General features: G+C 27.3%; 1 protein-coding gene across 1 annotated transcript in view; it reads right to left on the reverse strand.

The window, feature by feature from the left end:
• LOC128386920 (protein nubbin-like) overlaps nt 1-20,332 on the reverse strand; it is a 76,375-nt gene extending 56,043 nt beyond the window's left edge. Inside the window, exons 1-2 of the mRNA XM_053346034.1 lie at nt 19,250-20,332; nt 5,153-5,399 (exon numbers count right to left, since the gene is read on the reverse strand). The gene's annotated coding sequence lies outside the window, so the exon portion shown is untranslated. The remainder of the gene's footprint in view (nt 1-5,152; nt 5,400-19,249) is intronic.
• Between the last annotated feature and the right edge of the window lie 4,754 nt (nt 20,333-25,086).

Below are 25,086 nucleotides of genomic sequence, written 5' to 3' on the forward strand. Positions count from 1 at the left end.
CAATCATCTTTACCCACCAATCTCTTGAGACGAAAGATGAAGATGAGAATTGCGACTTCGAAGATGCTGATTACGAGGATGATGGAAGATAAAAATGACGAGAGAAAAAGATGAACGCATGTATTTTCATCTTCTTTCTTATCATCATCGTTTTTTTCACTTTCACTTTTACTTTTTTTTCCATTTAATCTGTTTGCTTAGCTAATGAACTCGAATATGATTTTAATGATGATTAGCTAATTGAATGATGATCGAAAATGAATTAATCATATAAATATCTTTGCTCTGTGTGTGTACATTTGCTCATGTAGATAAAAAGAAGTTCAGAGAATCTGAATTTAATCAGAATATTCTGTTATTTTCTCTTTCACAATCTTAATCCTCATCTTCTTTTCATCTCTCTCTCTCTCTCTCTCTCTCTCTCTCTCTTCCAATGACCTTTTCTATTACTCTCATCTTTAAAGTAAACTTTCATTTTCTTCCTGCTAAACATGGATGATGATGATAATCATAATGTAAAAGTATTTGTCTTCCTTTTCAACATCATCATCTTCTTAAGATGATAAATTCACTATGTATTCAGCTTAACTCCCCTGAAACTGATTACAAGATTATCTGAGTTTTCATTGTTTCCTTTTTTTTCTCAAATCTTTCAACAATTTCAGGGTTTTCATTTCATATTGATTGGTCATCTGATCATCACAATTTGAAATGATTCCACTTCTTATCCATCATCTCAAGTATATATTATTATGTGTTGATGCAATCGGACATCTTAAAATTCACCTTCCTTTTAAACTGCTACACTTTTGAGACCATTACATTTTCAAAGTGAGAATAAGCATCACCATTATCATGATGATCAATAATCTGATAATAATCTGATGAAGAAAAGAAAAATATTCCAATAGAAAATAACATTAAAAGTAAACAAACATTGAGTTACCATTTCAGCTTAAATAAAATTTGATTCCTTCAAACTTGACCAATTCTCAGAAAAAAAGTAGCCTCTAAAGTGAAAGTTTCTCAGGAAATCATCAGATAGCAAATTCAAGTAATATAAACACAATTACAATAAGAAGGTAAAAGTTAGAGAGTAAAAAAAGTTCGAAAAAAAGAATAGAACTGAAATAGGATTTGAAAATTCAATTTATCCTCTTGAAGAAAAACCATTTCAAAATCTCTCTCTCTCTCTCTCTCTCTCTCTCTCTCTCTCTGCTTTGAAAGTACTGTTATTATAATCGAGGCTCGAAAAGCAAAAAATGGTTCAAATTAATGTTCTAATGAGGATGAACCATCGCTGACCATGATAATGACGATGACCCTTCCCCTATCAGTTATTAAGACTCACTAAAAATGTATACTCATAAATCATTTCAACTCATATAAGACTATTATCACCAAAAAAAGAGGGATCATGATGAAATTTCATCATCTTCATGATAACTCGATATGTTTCATCCGTTGTCCAGAATAGTAAATAGCATGGAGATGATGTATTCTTCAATGAGATGATATATATTATCATCTTATATTAGATGATATCAATTTATCTATATAAATATTATTTATATCATATGATTATTATCACTATCATGATAATCACCATGATGACAGAAAATTTGGAAAAGCCTTAGTGTGTCAACATGGTGATGATCATCATCATCATTTTAAAAGTTTACCAAGTTCATCCTGTTGACAAATATCATAATTTTCATGATAATAATGTTTATTATACATGAGCACATATATTATATTATCAAGATGATAAATAAAACGACTCATCATCCGCATCTTCATCATTATTGTAATGGTGATGATGCTCATTTTATCAAATTGAGTCCATAAAGTTATGCTTGGCCTCCTTTTAAAATTATTATTATCGTTTTTTATCAACTCCCAGGCCATTATCATCATTATCGTTATTAGTTTTCAGTTTGGAACTTTTTTCCAAATTTTTTCTCTACTTCTCTTTCCTTATTCTTTGTTTATTCATGATCATCATGATAATTGATTCTAATACTTATTTATCTGTGAAATTGTTTCTCTTTTTCGGTTATTTCCTAATTTTTTCTGTCGGCAACTTGATTCTGGTTTCGATGAATTAATTTTCACTCTGATCAGAACTTTTTTTCTTCTCTTTCTGGTTCGAACTTTCTTTATTAATTCTCAATGTATCACTTTTCTCATCATCTATCTAATGATTGTCTTTTCATGATAATTTTTCTACACTTTCTCATGAACATGATTATAATGAGAAAATTGAATTAACTTAATGATTCTCTTTCTAATAATAAGCTGAATGTTTATCATTGATTTGAGATTTATGAATGTTTAGATTTCTTCCGGTTTCTCACTCATGTTTAGGATATAAATGCTCATGATTAAGAGGAAGAGAGGATTAGGTTTGGATAATCAGTCATCTGTGATCAACATTGTAATAGTAATGATATTAAACGATATGTAGCAAAATCAGTTCGTCAGAACGAGCTAACTGAGAATCATTACAAAAAAATGATAGTAATCAAATTAATCAATTAGTAGAACTAAATTGTTACACAATTTCGGCTGAACTTGTCCTTGTTTTTTATCTGTTGTGATAATGATTGATCAGGAAGAAGATGATAATAGGGTGGAAGAGAAGGAAGAAAAAAAGAGGAAGCTGTGTGATGATGCTTGCAAAAAAAGCAAGAAGATGAAGATAAACATGGAAGATACATTTTTCTACTCTATCTTTAGACGTTATCTTCTTCTTTATCATCAAGATGATGATGATGACAAGTTGTTTTTACACGTAAAGTGGCAAAGGGTCGAGTAAAGGTCAGTGTGACAGGTTAGTGTTGACATGGATCGCTTATCTTTTCTGTCTACGAAGGGAGAGAGAGAGAAAGAGATGAGGGAGAGAGGATGAAGAGGAGGAGAAGGTGAAGACATTATGCATTACATATTGACAGTGGAAGATGATGATTTAAGATGATGAGGATGAAAAGAGAGTAAGAAAAAGGAGGTCAGTTGCACATGAAATGAATGATTGATTGTTGAACATTTTTCTCTTATGGGTTACATTGAGAGTACGAGGAACTTTTTTTGCGAAAGTTTGACTTAAAGTCATTGGTGAAAAAAAAGTTCGATGAATTCAATTCGGTAGAATTTCCTAATTCTCTTTCAACATTTTCCCCATCATTCTTTTTTCTTATAAGGAGAGAGAGAGAGAGAGTGAAAGGGAGAACACTTTTATTCATTTTCCATCTTCTTCTTATCCGAAATTCGAGTTCATTAGAAAAGCATTTTCATCAATTGATGAAGGATGATTTTCATCTTCAATTCAAACCTTATGATTTAACATCACGTTTATCATGATGATGATGCAGCCTGATGATAATGATGAGGTAAAGGAAGAGAATGTAAAAAGTATTGAAAGTCTAACCTCTACTTTTAGATGTTATTGTTACTATTGATGATAATGGTGGAGAAAAATGATTTCCAATGCAACACAAAAGTCTGAAAAGAAATGAAGATAACCTATGGTGAAATGATGAAATAACTTTGAAAAACCCCTAAGGCAATGAAATTGAACCTTCTTTTATCTTCCTTTGTGTTTGTTATCGATATGATGATGTTCATCATCAATAAGCCACAAAGAGAGAAAGATAAATCAAGTTCATGTTTGAAAACATATAAAAAAAACACCATAGGAATCAGAATACAAGTTCATTAGTTTCATTTACTTTGAAAAATGATCGTATATGAACCTGATTAATGTAAATTGTTATGCAAAATTATTCATTAATTTGAATGATCATCATGCTAATTAATATCTTCTAACTTTGATTGATGAAGTCTGAAACCAATTTGCTGATTGATTTTAACTAAGGCGAATTGGGTAACAAAGCAAATAACAAGGTAACTGGACAACAAACAGTTAAGAACATAAAAGTTTCATTGACTCTTTCACTCTAATTCATGGTCAAGATCAATGGCTGACAGACTGACCTAATTACTTTTAAGATATCTTACAATAAACTCTCTTTCTTTATCTCTTTCTTTTTTATCAGAGTGACCATCATCTTTATTATCACCATCTTCATCACACAACTTCATTCAACATCATCAACTTCATCCCTTTATCTCATCATCATCATCAGCTCACTCATTATCTGACACTTTCTCTCATCTTCTATTACTTCCTTATGTCTCTCTCTCTCTCACCCATTCACCTAATCATCGTCTCACTGAACCCAAAGCCAACACCTTAAATATCATCATCATCATCCTGATTATTGTTCATGAAGAGCAAGAAAAAAACTCATCATTTTATTTGGTATTTCAACCTTTTACAACCACATCATCATCAACATCATTATGATCATGATGAAATCCCGAGTAAACAGAAAACCATCAAAATTTTCACCAAAAAACAATAAACAATTCAATCAACAATCAACAAAAAACCTAAAACAATTCATCAGTTTAACACATAATTGATAAAAAATCAGTTCGAAGATGTTATTAATTTTTAAAATCAAATTAACTCACAGCTTTTGAAATAATCATGAAAAACAACGGAAATTAACCGTAAATAATCATCAGGGTAAAAACTGTATTTCCATAAGTATATACACAGAATAAATATATAGAAAATTCAGTTACCATGAAGTATTTGGAAATTCAAGTGAAAACTTAACATGGGAAAATCTGGGAACTTTTCGTATAGGTTCAGAATTTTATCTTTTCGAATTGAAACAGAATCTTGAAAAAATAAGATGATAAACATGATGATGATGATGATGATAAGAAGAAGAGAAAAGGTCATATATATTATTATTATTCTCATAGTAGAATAGAATAATTCTTAACAATTCTTTCAGTTTATTCAGCCAATCAAAAGTTCATCTGAATTATATTCTTATTCTGTATTCGTCAAGTAAATATACACTTAACAAGGTTTGAATTTCTCTCTCTCTCTCTTTCTCTCTACATCATGAAACTTGAATTTAACTGAATAAACTAAGATATTATTAGATGATAATGATGATAGTTGATTGAAAGCAATTTACTTGTATTAAACTTAGATATTAATATGTACACTGATTGGTAACATTTTCCATGGTTCATTTTCTGATTCTGAATTTCAAGTATTTGGTTTCCTTACCTTATTCCGATATCGATTGTGATGTTATTTTTTCTGGTTTATCTTTTCCACCAAGATTTTGTTTTCCTCTTTAATCTTCCGTAGGGAAGATTTTGATTACTGATGATGATTATTATTGATTTTGATCTGAAATGATTTTCAATCAATTAAATAACTCATGATAATCAAACATTAGAATGATTAAAATACAGAATCTCTTTTACTTTGATTTTCTCCTCCTTCTGATGATAAACCAATAAACGAATATCTGTAAAGATGATGAAGATAAAAAATAATAATAAAAGATGAGGATGAGAAGTGGGTGGTGGTGGGAAGAGAAAAGAACATGATAATGATTCTTTTTTTTTCCTCTTTTCTTTTCTTTTTTGTCATGAAAAAGCTTCAACGACAATCGATAAAATGAACTGAAGATGTTGAAGAAGAAGAAGAAAAAAAAGGAAAAGTAAAGATTCATTAAAAATCTTTTCATATGTTTCCTAGTTCGAGAATGAAGATGATGACGATGAGCATCTTCATCTTTCATCTCTCAGTTTCTCTTCTTCTTCTTCTCCTTTTGTCTCAATTACTAATTTCATCAATCTTCAGTATCAATTGTAATCATCAACTAATCGAATAAGAAATGTTTCTAATTCCAAGAATATAATTTTCGACCTCATAACTTGGTAATATTTTCCATTATCAAGTTAACATCCTCATCACTTGATAATAACATTGCAAATTCAATATAAAAATATTGATCGTCATTCATTTTCATTTGGATATTTCCTCAAACTAATTGACTAATTCAAGTGACTTTTCCTATTCCAACTTGATATTAACTAAATCACCATCATAATATTCAGCTAATTATTTTAATTGTAGTGTTAATCGTTTAACCGTTTACCGCATAAATATAAAAACATAAACACTCAAACAAAAACCCTACTCGTTGTATTTTATTATCATCACTATATTAATACAATAAACTAAGCAATTGAAAAATTTTCATCTACTCATCATCATAATCATCATGGTAATAATAATATTAATCACAATTTACCTCAATTATACTAACCATTAAAAAGTTATTACCTTTTTTTTTGTTGATAACTTATAATTTCAAATGATAATCAAATGATTGTGAATACACACAAATAATAATAACAAAAATAAACTACATGGTTCAGATAAAAGAAGTAGGAAAAAAAATAAAGTTTTTCAAAACTTTTTTCATCTTATTTTCATTGTTTACAAGTGAAAACTTTTCTTACTCCAATGAACAAGTTTGTAATTAAGTTTTCCGCACATTCATTGTTAATTTCAGAAGCTTTTATCAATTGTTAATTATGTCAACGGTGAGAGAGGGAGAGAGAGAAAGACCCTCAGGGCGAAACTTAAACTGAATCTGTGAGACCATGAAATGAATTATGAAACAATAGGTCTACAACTTTGGTTTGTATTAAGTGTTAGAATTAAGTTTTAAGTGGATCAACATTCAATTGGATTAGATGTATTTCCCCCATCATAGTGTTAATATGGTAAATTAAATGTCTAAAAGAAACCAAATCAATCAATAAATTGAACCAGTTTTAATCACTTCCCCTTAATAATCTGGTCTTTTCATTAGTTATACTCATCGTTTGAATGAAAAAAAAAAGTTATGATGAATGAAATTTGTTTGATTAACGTTAATCATCATCATGTTATTTTATATTATTATCCTTGAATACACCAAACTATTTGAAAAATCATGAATTGAATGAAAAAAAAAAACGATTGAGAGAAAAAAATTTTCTTCTCTCTATCATCATAACATTTCATTCATTGAATTCAATCATTCATTTACAATCATTCATGTGGATATACGTTCATTGATGTGTTGTAATTCATATATATTTACAATAGAGAGTAAATAAAATGTTTAATTCTGATGATAAACATCATGAAGATAAAAAGAGAGAGAGAGAGAGAGAGAGAGAGAATTAGTTTTTTTTAATCATCTCTATACTTTTTTTTTCACTGTTACACCAAAAATCATCTTCACCATCATTATTATCTTCATCTTTCTCACTCACCTTACATCCTGAGGCAAATTTACCTGTGAACCCTCCCAATGTTACAATCGTATCTACCAAGAAAAACTCAACACAAAAACATGAACAATTATCAGACACTGGTTTTGTTTTTTCTTCTTCATCATCATATCAATAATATCATTAAATTATCATCATCATCATTATCCATGGCTCATCATCTTCATGTTAATTTCTACCTGTTAAAGGATGAATTTATTTCTCCTCTTCTTTATTCCTTCTCTTCCTCTTTCATTGTATTTCTATAAGAGTATAACTTAATTCACCTTCTTATAATACCTTTGGTTATTCATCATCATGGTAATCATCATCATCATCATCATCATCATTACCTGTTTATGATACATATTAGTAAACAGTGTAACCCCCCACCCCCTACCCATCACCACTATTGTAACCTCCTTCCTCTTGCCTCCAATTATTTACCCTCCAGGTAACACAGGTAATATAAAAATATAATATATATGAAAACAAAAACCGCTGATAAAATAAACACAATAATGAGAAATGAGCAGAAAACAAATTTAATATAATTTATATATTTACCTGAACAAAGGTAAAGATGAGGTAAAAAAAAAGTTCATTGAAAAATCAACACACACATACAATCATTAACCATGATAATCATTGTTGATTGCTCATTTAATCATAATCATAATTTATGCTTAATTAATCTCACAGTTTGTCTTGTTGTTTATTTCCTAATCTTAACTTATGTGTATGTATGTGTGTGTGTGTATTTGGGTTGTTAATTGTTGCGTTAATTGTAATCTTTACCAACGATATTTTCAATTATTCACCAGTAAAAATCAACAACACAAAAGTTTCATGAAACTTTTTCCTCTTACTTTTCAGCTTTACCGTTCATCTTAAAGTAATTTTATTATTAGACTAATCATAACAATCAAATTTTCCTACTCATCCTAATCATAATCATGGTAATAATATTAATCACAATTTACCTCAATCATAATAACCATTAAAACGAAACTTTTATTACTTTTTTTTTGACTTACGAGTTTTTTTTTCTCTCTCAAAAAAAAGTTCTAACATTTAAAAACTAATCATTTCTTGCTACTGAATTGAATTTCTCTCTCTCTCTCCTTTATTAACAACAATTAATAATATACAATTGTAATTTCGTGGTAACCTTACATTCAATTAACAACAATTAACATAATTATATACAGATAATTATTATTGTTATTATTAATGAGTTGTAATAATTGTCATCATCAATTTGTTCAATTTAAATGGGAAAATGTAAGGTAACAAGTTGATTCATTAAATTATTGAAATTAATGATTATCAAATGTAAGTCAATGCTTTTTAATTGTTATTAATTTGATTATTCTGATGACAGTTAATTGATGATCACAATTGAATACCTTTATATATATTATATACAACATCAAGATCATGATAATTTTTCAAGTGACCTCAAGGTCTGTAAGTTTTTAAATGACACCGATGATTATGATTATCATTAATATTGATCATTATCAAACATAATTTACGTTTTGATTAGTATTATTATTACATTTGCTGTGTAACAATTGATTGATTGTTAGTTAATAAAACTTTTATATACAAAACCAGATGAACAGATAAACATATTACCATCAAACTGAATCAACTGAATCATTATTCATCCTTTTGTAAGATTATCAACAATATTGGACAGGTAAATATTATTGAATGGTAACAACAATTTATTATTATTGTTGATATATTTTTCTCACTTAATTGTTAAACATTTAGATATCATTAACCTTGACAATTTATATATCTAACAAGTTATCAATATGATTGGTGTCAATCCATGCAAATTACAGGTTAATTGTAATCACCAGTTGGTTCATATTGTTAATTAATCATCCCAACAATCAAATTAATATTGAATATTTATCATATTAATAGTTAATATTGTTAATTGTTTACAAGGTGATAATTATTTAGGAATTCAAATTGATAACAATTAACATTGAAATCTATCATTCAGTCAACTATTAATATACAGAAAAATTTTCTTTCATATCAGTTGATTGTCACAATTTAAGATCGAGGAGAAACAACAACAGAAATGTTAATTGTTACAATTTACTGTTATTGTAGATTAACATGAAGCTTAATCATTTTCTAAATTTAATTTTTTGGTTAAAATTTTTTTCTCCTTCAATTCTTACACATAATATGTATTATATAGTATACACCTAATATTAAATAGCCTGGAGCAATAAGCAAGATGATAATGATGATGGTGATGAGGATGAGGATGAGGATGAGGAAAAGGTGAAGAAGGGAAAATGAAACAATCTAAGATTCTGAGATTTGATGAAAATGAACAAGATAAAAAGGATGAGCCCAGAATTTTATTTTCGCCAGAATTTGAAATTTTATATTTTCTCACCTTGTTTATGTCAACAATCATTATCATCTTCATCTTCATCTTCATCTTCATCCTCCTCATCACCATCATCATCATCATATTAAACAATCATCTTCATAAGTGGCAAGTGAACAGGTAGCACAAACAACTAAATTAAAGTTTAAATTACAATTTAATAATAATTACAACGTTCACCTAATTAACTTGATTAAATTTTTCTTGTTCAATTTCGTAATCAACTGTTGTAAATTAAACAACGTATCATATATATGATTAAGTTATCAAAAAGGCAAAGTAAAGTTTGAGGTTGACAAGTTGAAAAGTATTATTATTATTATAAGTTAATTGTATAATAATCATGATAATCATTATTATTATTATGATTAAATTACAATTAACAATTTAAACATCATATAGTTGAAAACTTGATTCACTTTTGCTGTTTGTTTACTAAGCATACATATTATATCATTATCATCATCATCAGCATCATTAAATATCATAATCATAATCATCATCATCATCATCATCATGATTATCAACAGATATGTTTGAACAACAATCAAATTAACAATTTACAATTCGTGATTAGTTTAAATGATTTACATTTAACAATTATATTTAATATGTTCATCTTTTAACATTAACTTTTCCAATGGGAGGAGTTGATAATGATAAGTATTATTAACAATTAACATAATTAATATTAACTTATTATCATTTACCTGTTTGCCATTTAAATGAATTAAATTAAATTGTGTTGCTGTTGTTATTTGATTGTAATATTATTTACAAGTAATCAATGGTCATAATTACAGGGTAACACTTAATTAATGATAATCATCATTATGTTAATGGTTAAAGATGATAATTGTAATTGTGTGTAAAAATATTAAAAAGAAAATCAATTAATATGTAAATTAGTTAATTAAATATACAAAACGGCAATTTAATCAAAAATTTGAATCACACGAATAATCAACAAACTAAATTAATTGTTAATTCGTTAAGAGATTTAATTGTGTGATTGTTGACTTTTTGTTTCTTTTTACAACTGAATTAACAAAAATTTAATTGGATTAGACAAAGTTTTCCAATTAACTTGCAATTTCGTGATTGTTTACATAGTTTTCATATTCAAATTGATTAAATTGATTATGTTTTCGTAATTGCAACAATTTACCTCACACATTGCGCCTAAACTGCGGGCGAGATTTAATTTGATTACAACAATTAAAATACAATATTTTACCATTTTTAATTGTGATTAATATTCTTAGAAAATCCCTTCTTTTTTTGAATCAGTTAACATGAGGATTAGATAATCAGATGAGGATAGTAAACAATTAAAAGGGATTTCAATTGATTAACAAGTTACTCACAAACATGTCAACAATTAAATGGATTGCGTTAATCTAATGTTTCTCCAGTTTAATGTTGTTGTTTAAATCTAATTACAATTAAGTTAATTGTTACGTTTAACTCTTAACCTTTACCCTGTGTGTGAGTGTGTCAAGTTTATTATCAAGTTGAAGGTTATAATTGATAACTTTGATTATTTATGATTAACAACAACAACAACAATAACAATAGTAATTAGAGTAAAAAAAAGTAAAGTTTTACAACTTGACCAACTCGAGAAGATCAATTTATCAACCATATATCACAATCATCTAGGAGACACACCCTTTAAGGCCTAATAAGTTTGTTATGTAGATAAAGCATATTGGATTAACTGGAAAAACAAAGTTAATTATCATTGAGATAATCAATTGATTATGATTAAAGTCAATGATGATACTAACTCTTGGCTATTGACCTGACCTGTTACAGTTGTTTGCCTTCAAGGTAAACAATAACAACAACATTGTTTTAACAATAATCAATGTTTCGTAAACTAAATTAAGACCCAGTTAATTGGAAAATGAAAATAATTTTTTTCTTTCCAACAACAACAAAAAAAAATTAAAGCAACACAATCAAAGTTAATTCAGTTGTTAATTTACTCTCTCTCTCTCTCTCTCTTTGAGTAAACATAACCAGAGCAATTTGTAATATTACCATTAATTTACAATGTGAATAGGTAATTGGATTGGGATATACATAGAGACCCAGCCTAGGTGTTTGTGTTTATTATTATAATTATATAGTTATAATAATAATGAATTGCAACTAATAATAATAATGATAATCATCATCATGATAATCAAGTAAATTAACTATTGCATTCAAATTGCCTATTTAAAAATAAGCAAAAAAACTGAGCAATCAAATTAACTAAATTAACTAACTAACTTTTTTTTTCTTTGCCTCTCTCTCTCTCTCTCTCTCTCTCTCCACAAAGGTGAGCTTAAGAAGTGAGCATTGAAATACCATGAAAAAGGTAATGATTACATTGAACAGGTAAAGGCGAGAGGGTGTGAGAGGCGTTGGGGGTGGGCAGAGGAGGTGGAAGGGTGGAGTGGAAATATACATAAATATATAATCTACAGGTTAATGGGAAGGTGGGCAGAGGATATTGGTTAGTATAAACTAATTGCTTCGTTTTTGCCCCTTCGAAAATGCTAATCACTTTCTCTCAGTGTATTAATACAAATTATTACAAGCGAAACAAGAAAAAAAAACGCAAAGTGATTTATCTGTTTAACTGTATGATTATTATGACTTTTTACAATTGAATTTAGTTTATTTACAACAATTAACATGATTAAGTTGAATGTTAATTGTTTATGTTTTTACCTTGTAAACTTAATAATAAAAACTATCAAAATTAATCATCAACAATTTGCTTAACCCTAGTGGTCAATAATTTAGTTTTTATTACGTTCCAATGATAATTAATTGCTCTCATAATCTAATTATATGTGAATAGGTTTAATTTTTTTTTCCTGTTCGAGTTCAAACAATTAACTATTTAACGATAACAATTAAATTCTAATCCTTTTCTTTTACTTATTATTAATACTTTCTCATTATATTAGTTTTTTTTTGTTGTTGATCTAATAACGTAAATCTTATTATCGTTAGCATGTTAATCACTAAATTAATCCATTAATTGTTACCTGAGTTGGTAAATTGTTGAAGATATTTGAAAGTTAAATTGAACTTTAATTTGATTGTTTGAAAAATTTTCATTAATCAAGTTTCTTTCTAGTTAATTTATTCCTCTAACTATAATTTACTTTGATTTGATGCGAAAACCTAAATATCTTTGTCATTAAATATGATTTTAAATGATTTAACCCTCGAGGTAAAATAATCAGAATCTATTCAAAGGAAAATTAGTTGAAAAAGAATTTTTTTCACAGGAAGATAAAGATAAGGATAATGATGATGATGATGGTGATGAGAATACAGGTAAGGGTGTAGATTGAAGATGAATGAAGATGATTAAAAGTAAATGATAATTTGAATCTTGGATAACGTGTTGTCCAGTTTTCTGTTTCCCTTGCTATTATTTGTGTGTGTAAATCACATTGATAACAATATAAACGATGATGATAATAGTTAGCGAATTAGTTTAACCATTAACAATTTACATCGTTGCAATTTTTACATTTTAAATGATAATCGTTACGAAATAAATGAATTATCATTAATTAGCATGAAAAATGATAATATTTAAGATAATATTCCACTTTACCTGTGTCTTTCTCTCTCTCTCTCATCGTAATATCTTCTAAAGATGAGAAACATTTTCTTCCACTGAATATTTAATATATTATATGAATACGCCTCGAGCTCTGTGTGTGTGTGTGTGTGTGTGTTGAGAGAGATGGAGAAAGATGAAGAGAGATGAAGATAAAAAGAAAATCATTTTTCATGCTTTTGTTTTTACTTGAAATTTACTTCATCATCTTTTTACTATATTAACCTTAAGGCGAATCCAATGTTAAGGTGAATGTCAATTTCTCTCTAAAATAAGACATTCCCTTTTGTTTGAGAATAAGAAGATAAAAGGAAGATGAAGAAGATGAATGATGGGAGAGACTGTAAAATATATGTACATGTTCATTTATCGATTAGTAACAATCGATTATACGGCTCATTGAATTTACTTCATTTAATTACCATTGACTTTTTTTCTTCTTCTTTTCTATCGAGTTCTAAAGATTAATGAGCAAATTTTTTCTCTCTCTCTCTCTCTCTCTCTCTCTTTCCTCTTATAAACACTTTTCTTTTACCCTTTTACCTTTTTTTTTGTCTACCTAGAGGTCACTTGAAAGGTCAGTAACATTTGCTACCCTTTGACCTTGAGAGTAAAATTAAGAAAGAAAAGTGAGGGAAAGAGAAATAAAAGAATAACAAAAAGAACAAGAAAAGAAAAGAAAAAAGAAAAAGTTTATCATAGGGAAAAGTTCTCTCACCAGAGGTCACTTTTGGTTGATATTAATTCTGTTAATTTAATTCAGTTTTCTGTTTTTGTTTTGTTTTCTTTTGGTTGTTAAGTTAATTGTTGATGGGTAAGCCAAAGGGCTTAAACTGTTAAAGATGAACAAGGGAAAAAGATGATTATAATTAAGATGATAATTATCGTGCTACCTTTTTAATAATAATTAAATAGTTAAAAATGTTTGCCCTAATATCCATATAAAGTGATTCCCTTGATTGTTGTTGATAAATGTTTCTGTTGAATTAAATTAGGCGAAACGAGGGGTTAATACTAGTGTGTGGTGAGCTTCTTAATCATCTTCATCTTCATCTTCATCTTCATCTCCATCCTCATCCTCATCTTCTCAAGAAACACAAATGACTAATGGAAACTCAGGTTATAATGATTAACCTTTTACTATTATTATAATTAAAAAACTTTTTCCTTGTTGATTGTTGTGTATTTTGCTGGTGAAAACAAAAGACCATTTAATTATTTAGATTATTAATTTATATACTTAATTGTTAACTTCTAATAGTTTAAATTGTTTCCTATTAGGAGAGAGAGAGAGAGAGTCAAAATTTAATCATGATATAAATTGATGATGATGATAATTCATTTCTTAAATCATCTTGAGGAAAAGATTGATTTCTATGGCTGTTAATCAGTTCCAGAACGAGATTATTATTAACATTATCAAAATTTAATGTCATCTATTAAGATGATGATAATCATCATGAAATTTATCACTTTATCATGTTTACAATTAATCAACTATTAATTCAATTATATTTTCAACTTACATCCTATTTAAACATAACAATTGCATCAATAATCATGACTGTTGATTGTTGATTGATTTGAATTCCTCATTTCCTAAATTAATCCTTTTTTTTCAAACATATAAATTGTCAGCTAATAATAATAACGATTAGATTAACAATTAGGGATTTAATTACTTCCTCTTAAATTGTTAATTAACTGGATTTCTTTTTTTTTTCTCATCTGAACTTCTTATATATAAAATCAATTATTATTATTATTATTACAATCCAATTGATCATCTTCACATTTTGATTAAAATTGTTGTTTGTCAATTAATTGAAACTTAATCATTGATGAGATTGTTGCTTTAATCATTTATTTATACTGTTGCTAACCTGTTAATTGTTACGCCTTCTTGATTGATCATTTTATAATCATCAACATCGTAACAATTGGCCGAGTTAATTTAATCACTTGTAACATTTAATTGTTTGGATACACATATAAATATAAATACTAGTATTTATTATAAACTATCAAATGATAAGTATTAAAAACAATTAACATTTTCAATGAACCTTACATTTGATTTATGATATTGACACTTAGCCAAATAAAATGGTTAATTGTTAATACATTGATTATAATTTAAAGTTAAACAATTTAATGGGCAAAACAAAATTAACTCAACACTGATTTATCAAAACAATATAACCAAACATCATCATCATGATAATATATTTGCTAATTTAAACGCTCATTATGTATCATTGGTGGGGTTTAATTATCATAATGAATTAGTTGATTGTCTGGTTAATATTAAATTGTACATAGTTTTTTTAATGGTTTATGATAATAATCAAGTTGAATAATATTGATATTAATTTTAAACACTCACACACATACACACAGGTAAAAATGATGATGATGAGCATGAAGTTGTTGATGATAAATAATAATAAAAAGGGATAGGTATTCATGAAGATTATCATAATGATGATGATTAAATCTGATTGATTCTGAATGTTATTAATAATATTATGAAATCAATTGTGAATATATATATTATTAAGATGATAATCAAATGATAACCATAAAACATTAAGGTAGAGTCCATGAAACAATCATAATGTTTTCTTTTTGTATCAAAAACAACAAACGTAAAACAAGGTAAGGCTACAATGGTACATAGATTATGATGATGAAAATCATTGACGGTGGGATGAAGATAAGGATGAGGATGCGGATAAAGATGAGAGTAAAAGCCTCGATTCATTTTACCGTCATTTCAGGTTGATCATTATAATTGTGTTACGTTTATGATCAAAGTCCGCCTTAAATTGATGACTGACTGTTGATCATCATTATCATTATTGGAAACAAAAGAGAGAAAGAGAAAAGAAAGAGAAAGAGAAAGAGAAATAAGGATGGAGAGAGAGAGAGAGAGAGAGAGAGAGCAAAGAGGGTGGGAGGGGTGGAAAGATGAGGATGATATCGATTCAATCAAATTCAATCTTAAGTTGTTGTTACTCATTCTCTCGTTTTACTTTCTCACTCACCTACTCTCTCAATCTCTTTCTCTCTCTCTCTCATCTTACCTTTGACTCCCTCATTTATTGAACAATTAACGTATTTATATACCTACTGATAGTCTCATGAATATCATGGTTAATTAATATGATCACCATAATCACTAACTAATAACACTATAAAGACCAATGAACCTACACCTCTTTAATAACCTTATTAATGATGATGATTGGTAATAATAATTAAGTGCGTCAACGTCGCGCATTTAACGATATCGTTGAAAAAAAAAATTGTTTCTTCTGTTATTTGTTATTGTTATTTAAGTCTCTCTCTCTCTCTCTCTCTCTCGCAAGTAATTACTTAATTCTTGATGAATGAACAATTTAAGCTATTAAATAATCAAGTACTCATGATAATAATAATCACCTTTTATTTGATTTTGTCTTTTATTATTTTCTCTCTCTCTCTTTCTATCCCCATGGTGGGGTTTCATTCAAAGTATATTATGAATAATATCCATATATTACACATGGATACAACTAACAACAGGGGATCAGATTAGTGGTGAGTAACTAAGGTGGATGATGAGGTGGTGGTGGTGGTGGGGTAGATTCATTTCATTAGAGTCTTTTCCCTCCTCCATTTTTAAATCAACATCATCAAGAGGATAATTACTCTCATTAGCATTTCCTTTTCCACGGAACTAGAAAATTATCTGATGACATTTGGATTATCTGATTATCCTTCATCTTGCACAATTCTTGTTTACTTATCTACCTCTCCCTCTCTCTGTCTCTCTATTCTAGAGCCATTGTCATCATTTGATGCTAATCAAGATAGACTTTCATATTCTAATTAAGTTGTTAGTTAATTAGTTTATTTTTCTTCTTCAATATCAGTCTCATCTTTTAGATTATCTTTCTCTCTCTCTCTCTCAATTCAATGATTACCCTGAAAATTTGTATGACTTTTTCTTCAATGGATCCAATTTACTCAAACTTTTGATTGTTGCTGTTAATCAAGGCTATTGAAAATTCATTGATTCTTATTTAGTAAATCATTTCCTTTCAAATCATCTTAATCAACCTAATCAGGATGTTATATATTTAACTAATAAATAAATTGTTTATTTTAATTCATCAACAAGCAATCAATATTATCCTCCATTAAAGCAAATCAAACGGAAACTAAGATTAATTCAATTGTTGATTGTTAATATCAATCAAATTGATGATTAAGATTTTTTATTTCTCTCTTTCTTCAATTTATTACAACTCTAAAATTAAATCATCCACTGAATCAATTAATTACCATGAGATTCTCATTGTACTCTCAGCCTTAATTATCAAAACAATTGTGTGAGAAACTAACAATTAAAAACACTAATGTAAATATCAACTATTGATTGATTACTTACTAAATCGTAATCTATGATTTAGAAACTTTGAAACTGATTAGTAGTTTCAATACAATTGCCTTTTGCCTCTAAATCGTCAGTGATGAAAAAAAAACACAATTTAAATTACTACAAATATGATTATTTTAATCAACTGTGTTGTAATTATCCTTACAATCAACTGATTGGTACAAATTAATACAAGGACGTTTACCTGTTAAGTTCATGGTTATCCGGAAACAAGATGATACAATAACTGAATCATTATTAAATCATCAGAATCATGATGAACCATTAAAACAATTAATAATCACGAAAAAACCTCTAATATACAAACTGACATCAAATAAATTACGTAATTAGAGGATAAAAATAATTAACTGATTAACTTTAGTGGTTTAATTTAGTCTCCTAATCATTTGGATTAGTGAGAGAGAGAGACAAGTTGATTAGATTAAACTTAGAAAGTTAATCACTCTCGAGTTTATATCATTTAAATTGTATTAAAATTTTTTCTTCGCAATTAGTTGATAAAAACTAATCATTGATTAACAATTAACGTAACAAACAAAAAAAGAGAGTCAATCAGTTAATTGCAATTTAAATTTCAATCAATTTAGGCCAATACAATTACAATTAATTTGCAATCAGATTGATAATTATTATTAGTAACGTCAAAGTTAAGATTAAGAAATAACAATTAACAGAGTCACAATTAACTAATTTAAGTTATTACACACATACATATACACTAATTAACCATTTATATTGGACAATTAATTTCAATTGTTAATAATAAATCGTTAATTATTGTAAGTTTGATTGATAAAGATAATTGATTAACTTGAATCGTTGATATTTCTGCTTAATCACAATTAAAATATTAACATATATACACACAATTGATGATTAAATTGTGTATCATGTTTGTTAACTGTCTTCTAATATTAACTAATTACTTCATTGTGATTAACTTGATTGTAATAATTATTAAATGTATCTCATTAAAATCGATGATGATGTATTGTCTTTACCCTTAATGATGATGATAATTAACCAACAATAACAATGAGAATGAGAAAATGATTAACAATTAGTTAAACATAACAAATAGCACCAAAGATACACAGACATACTAATTAACAACGTAATTAATTTAAAAAAAAACTGATCAATATGATGATTATCATGATGATGATGATTAACTTTAATTGTTATACCTTTGCAGATTATTAGTAATATTATAAGGTGAATGATTAAAAAAAAAGAGTCACAATCAGGAAGAGTTAATTGTAATTGATTAAATGTAGACAAGGTGCAAAATCAATGTGATCAATTCATGTAAATTGTTAATCAATCAAATCAATTTAATCAGGTTATCCAAATTATTAGTACCTTAATTGTAACCATGTGCTTGTGTAAATTGTTGATAATTTAGTTAATTGTTATTCACTTTCCTTACACCCTTTTTTTTTAACTTATTACGACAATTAACTGATTGTTTTCAATTATCGTTGAAGCTTTTGATAATTATCAGAATATTGATTTAATTGTTACAATCAATTTCACTTACCCAATCAAAGAGGGCTGTGGTTAATTAGTTAATCAAAAGAGTCTGTTGATTAGGATCCGTTGATGATGATTACTGATTGATTTTTAATTGTTGATCGTTGATAGATATCACTTTAATTGTCACAAGGTCAGTTGAGTTGATTTAAATTGTTGAGAATAGAGTAAATTGTTGATTATTAACTAGAAAATCCGTTGATTGTCACAATTAACAGGCTGGCAAAAAAGTTAATCACTCAGTTTAATTGTCACCAATGGATAAAGTCCCAAAAAGTTTGTATCACAATTTAAATTTTGTTAATAAGACAAATTATTAATCCTTGTTAAAACAATTGATTAAATTAAAGTGAATTTGAATTAAAGTTGATTGATTGTTGATTTTGTTATAATGGTTTAATCATTGATTGATTACCTTGGTAATTATAATCATAATAATTAATTAATCAAAGAAACATAAACACACATACACAAAGATGATAATTGAAAGATGGGAGAGAGAGAGAGAGAGAGTGAGAGAGAGGGATACACAAAATGATCACAATTAAAACTCAACTTAATTGCGAATCGAGAAACAATATTGATTAAAGTTGATTGTAATTAAATAAATGGATTAACAGTCGTTGCATCAAAAAATAATAATGACAATTAAATGTCAATCAAAAAAAATGTCAACGATCAGAAACACTAAAATAGTTAAATGAGTTAATCCAAACTAAAAGGTAATTGGTAAAAGTTGATTAACACAATTTTGTTTATAATTAATTACAATTAATTGTTGTAGTGTTGTTATAACTTGTTGCAATTGTTAATTACACGTGTTGATTTAAAACTATCAATGTCAATCAGGTCAAAGGTTAATCAGTCCCTCAAGTGAATGATAACAATCAATGGACAAGGTTAATCAATTGGCTAAAAAAATATCATCAGTGGTTAAAGGTGATAAAATTGATAAAAACAGAGGATGATAATGATAATAGTGATGATGAGAAAGGTGAGAGAGAGAGAGAGAGAGAGAGAGAGAGGAGAGAGGAGGGAGCGGGTACAATAGTAATAAAAGGAAACCACAAAATGAGAGAGTGAGAGACAAAAATGGAGGGAGATGAAGAAATGATTATATTGACAAAAAACTTTGATGATAATGATGAAGATGATGATTATTGTGATGATGATGAAAGGGCAGGGCAACGGTAAAGACCATGAAGAGAAAGAGAAAAGGAAAGAGAGAGGGAGGAAGATAAGGGAAGAGTGGGTGGTATGAGGGGTGGAGTGTATATTAAATGAAAAAAATGTTCTCTTTTCGTTTCTTTATCAACTTTCTTCATCGTTGCTCCATCTTCATCTTTATCTTCCTCATCCTCCTTCATCATCATAAAGATGATAATCGTTCATTATCTGTATCAATTACTATTTATTTATCTTTAATCATGATATAATAGAGTAATAATCATGTTAATTGTGTTGATTATTATGAATATGATCAAGAAAAGAAGAAAAAATTAACTTAACGACATTTTCCCCCTCTAACAATTAACTTATTATTTATAATCAATTTACTTTCTTATTGTGATTAGCTTTTTTTTCTCGTTCTTAATTGTTATTAATCATTGACGATCAACAATTTAGATTTGATTTCAATTAACTTCCGCTGAGATTTGATTAAAAGTTTCTTTCTCTCTTTCCTAATCCTTGATTGTTTGCTAATTGTTTCGATTCTTAATGGTGCTAATTGTTTGAAAATTGGAAGTAAATTAACCTGAGATTTATTTTAATTCTTAATTGTTTTGGTTCTCTTTCTAACTCTCTTTCTCTTTTTTGTCTAATTCTTTGATTTGATTGTTCAATTTATCTCTAATTATCAGGGTTAGTATTTATATCACAAGTTAATTGTCGCAGTTTGATTGTGATTTAATTACAATTTAAAAAGTTTCATTAATCTACTTTGATTTAAACTTTACTTTTTTCTTGCTCAATTCTTAATTTTGATTAAGTTCAATTGTCAACTTTGTTTTTTTTTCTTGTTCTTGATTGTTGATTAACAATTAAAAGTTAATTAAGGATGTTGATTGATCGGATTTACATTTGCATCGTCATTTTAATCAACAATCAAACCAAATCAACTGTAATTAATTGGCTAAACAATAATAATAACATATACAAGATGGTAAATCATGATTATCATTTAATGTCAATAAGAATCAAAACTAATTGTGATTAGTGAATCAAGAAGATGAAAAAAAAATTAACCTAATCAAAAGTAAACAATTTGATTACGTGAACAATGAGTTAATTAATTACAATTCCATCAACAATTAGTATTTAATTCTTAGCGATTTTTTTTGTTGTTTCTTTGATTGTTTGTTATCAGAAAGTAATTAGGACGTAATCATAATTATAATTATGATTAGTATTTGTAAAAAAGTGATTGAACTTTGCAATTAACTTAATTGCAAAAGTTTTGTTATTTTTTTGCTGGATCCAAATGTAATTGTATTTATAAGATTTGCTTTTTGATCAAGTTGATTAATCATAATAATAATGAATGATAAGCAAAGTAAATTGTTGTAATTAAGATGATGATCAAGTTGATAATGCTTTTTGATTTGATTTGTGTAAATAATAAACATTATGATTACATATACACTCGGTAAGTAAATTAAATCATCTCCTCAACAACAACAATCAACTGTTGATTAATTTGTTTGATTAAATATAAAAAAAATTATGCAAAATAATTAGTGAGTGGTTAAGGTAACCACTTATAAGGAATCTGCAATTACAATCAAAGATAATTGTTACAACTTATATTGAGATTACAATTAATTAATTTTCACTTACCCCAACTAATTAACGAAAACAATTCACCTTTAAACTTAATTATGATGACGATGTTAGTAATTAATGTTAATATAATCATTAACATTATCATCAATGTATTGATTATCTGGTCATTGAATTGATTGTTCAAATGATCAATTGTCGTTGTGATTTTAATTGTTGAAAGTATTTTCCATTTTAATTGATTGATCATCTTTGATTGTTGTTGTTGTTATTGGTTCTTATTACTCTTGTCAACAATTAGTTTAATTGTGTTTGATTACTCACTTTACAATTAGTTAAAAAGTCTTGAGGGTAAACGGTAAACAATTTAACCCCTTAATTGTTGAGGTGAACAAAGTTGATTACGATTTAATTTTAATTCCCTCTTTTCCTCCTCTGCAATTCAAAGTAAATCATGATAAGTTAATTAATTGTAATTACAATCATCGTCTTCATTGTCAGGTCACTTTTACAATTGATTAATTGTTGTTGTGATTATTGTGAAAACCGATAATGAAAGGAAGCAAAAAAAGTTTCACTAATCATTACAATCAACCAATTGCCCCTTAATTGTGATCAAAACCTGACATGAGAGTTAATTGTGACATTAGTTTAGCATTACAATCATTGAGTGTTGTTGTTATTACTTAATTGTTGTAAAACAATTAAAATTTTTGAATATATTTACAGATACATGTAATCACACTGTTTGGAAACAATTAATCAAATTGATTCCTTAACTAGACAATTTAATCATTTGTCTGTACTTTTACCCCTTAATTGTTGTAACTTAATCATTGTCAGTTCATTACCATGACTAACGAGACTCGTGGTTAATACTCAATATTAATTAACTAAAAAAAAACAACGAGAAATTCAATTGTAATTCAACGAAACTAAATCAACATAATTAAATATTTTTCTCAACGATAACATAATTTAAATTGTTACAATTGTAATCATAACCTTGCATTCAGTTTGTATGTAAGGTTTTCAACAATCAACAAACAATCAAGAGACACACAAAGATACACAATTGAATAATGGATTATGTGAATTGTTGATTATCTTGTCTGGTTTTGTTAATCATTATCATCTAATCACAATTAGTCCACAAACAAAATACACGATGATGATTAAAAATTCACCAAGTTAATCATGATTTACAAGTAAATACAATCATTGACAAGATAAATTGTTTAATTGTCAACTTTTGGGATTATGTTTTTATTATGCTAATTTGCAAGATACGAAAACCTTAATTGTAATTTAAATTGTAAACTTAAATTCGTTGGGAATTTTTTTTTCACTTCTTTTACTTAACAGGTAATATATTTAGTTAACTCTCAACTGATTACAATTAAAATGAATCACAATTATCATATTGTTATCACAATTGTTAACATTAATTATCATTGTCTTGTAATCAACCAACCTCAAGTTGACAAGTTATTAGGCTGAAAATGGAAGGAAAAAATTAAATTGCCCTAAGGCAATTTGAACAAAGTTAATCACAATTAAACCAAAACTGTTTTCATCATTAACATTGTGATTTAATGATTAATATTGTAATTAGTGATACATAGGAACTGATAATTTAGTTGATTGTTTAAATAAGCAAATGAAACCGTGACACTAATTGCAAAGTGAATTTTAATCCTTAATCATTAACAATTAACAATGGATACAAACTAAATTGTTGAATCTCTTTGATATGTGCTACTGTTTATGTCTATCCTTTTAATTACAATTTAATTCTGATTAACAATCAATTATGTTTAAAATTAAGGATTTAAGTTGTTGATTATTTTGTTTTACTTTTTTTTTCTCTCGCTAATTGTTGATTTATGATGAAATTATGATTGATTAAAGTTCACAATTGATTTGATTAACTTACAATTACAATGAATGGAAATTTTTTTCCTTTTTTTTTCCTTAATTGTCATCACACAATCAACAGTTAAATTGCTATAATATACACACTTAAGAGACTAATTTGTTTTTCTGCATTTAACTCAATTATGATTAATTATAATTGGTTATAAGATGATGATTAAAATTACTATTTATAGATGAAAATGATTAAAAACTGTAATCAAAAAAATTAATAGCTCCAAGATTAACTGATTACATTAAGTAAAAGTTTCATGACAATTTAGATCCACAAGAATTAATAATAATATTGAAAAAAAAACCGTTAGTTGATTAACCTGTTAGAGCGTGATTATTATCAAATTGAATTGTTGGTTAAGTTGATTAGTTCAATGTTGATTATCAATGATGAGGATGAGGATGAAAAAACGACCTACCTACAAATTAATCAACTTTTACCTTAATTATAATTGTTAACAATAAACTTTATATCCTTCATTTCGTGAAAAATTGTAACTTATTAGTGTTGGTGAAAATTTTTTTTTTTCTTCTTCTCAATCTGACAATCAAAGTGATTAGTAAATTGTTATCGATTATGTCCGGTGAGGATTAACCATTTCAGGGTTAATCCAACCTTCCAATGGACCAGATACAATATTTCCATTCCTATTATATTATTATCATCATATAGATTTGGAATTTTGGATTATCTTCTTCTTCTTGAATCTTTCTTTGGGTTGATGAAGTTTAAGAATAGAAAAAAAAATTAGAAAAAATTCTTTCGCTCAGTGATCCATGAAATAGGGAACAATTCAAGGAAATAAGAGGCCTGAAGGTTCAACAATCAAGTTCACAATTTAAGAATGAGAATAAAATAATAGACGAAAAGAGAGATTTTTTTTTCTCTTCTCTCACCAAGAGAAATAGAGAAAAAAATATTATTATTCTTAACGAACTAAATCAGAAAAGCTAAATTGTTATAAGAATCGTGGGTTAATCATTTATATTCCAGGTAGAAAACAACATCTTCCTGTTGATCAAGCATCTTTCTCATAATCATTTGATTATTACAATCTAAGTAAATTGTCGACTAGATATATCGACCTTTATATATATTATTTTCTTTAAGAATCAAATTAAATCCATTGATAT

This window comes from Panonychus citri, unplaced genomic scaffold (genome assembly GCF_014898815.1).
Source record: "Panonychus citri isolate SS breed McGregor unplaced genomic scaffold, ASM1489881v1 Contig00077, whole genome shotgun sequence".
Lineage (NCBI taxonomy): Eukaryota > Metazoa > Arthropoda > Arachnida > Trombidiformes > Tetranychidae > Panonychus > Panonychus citri.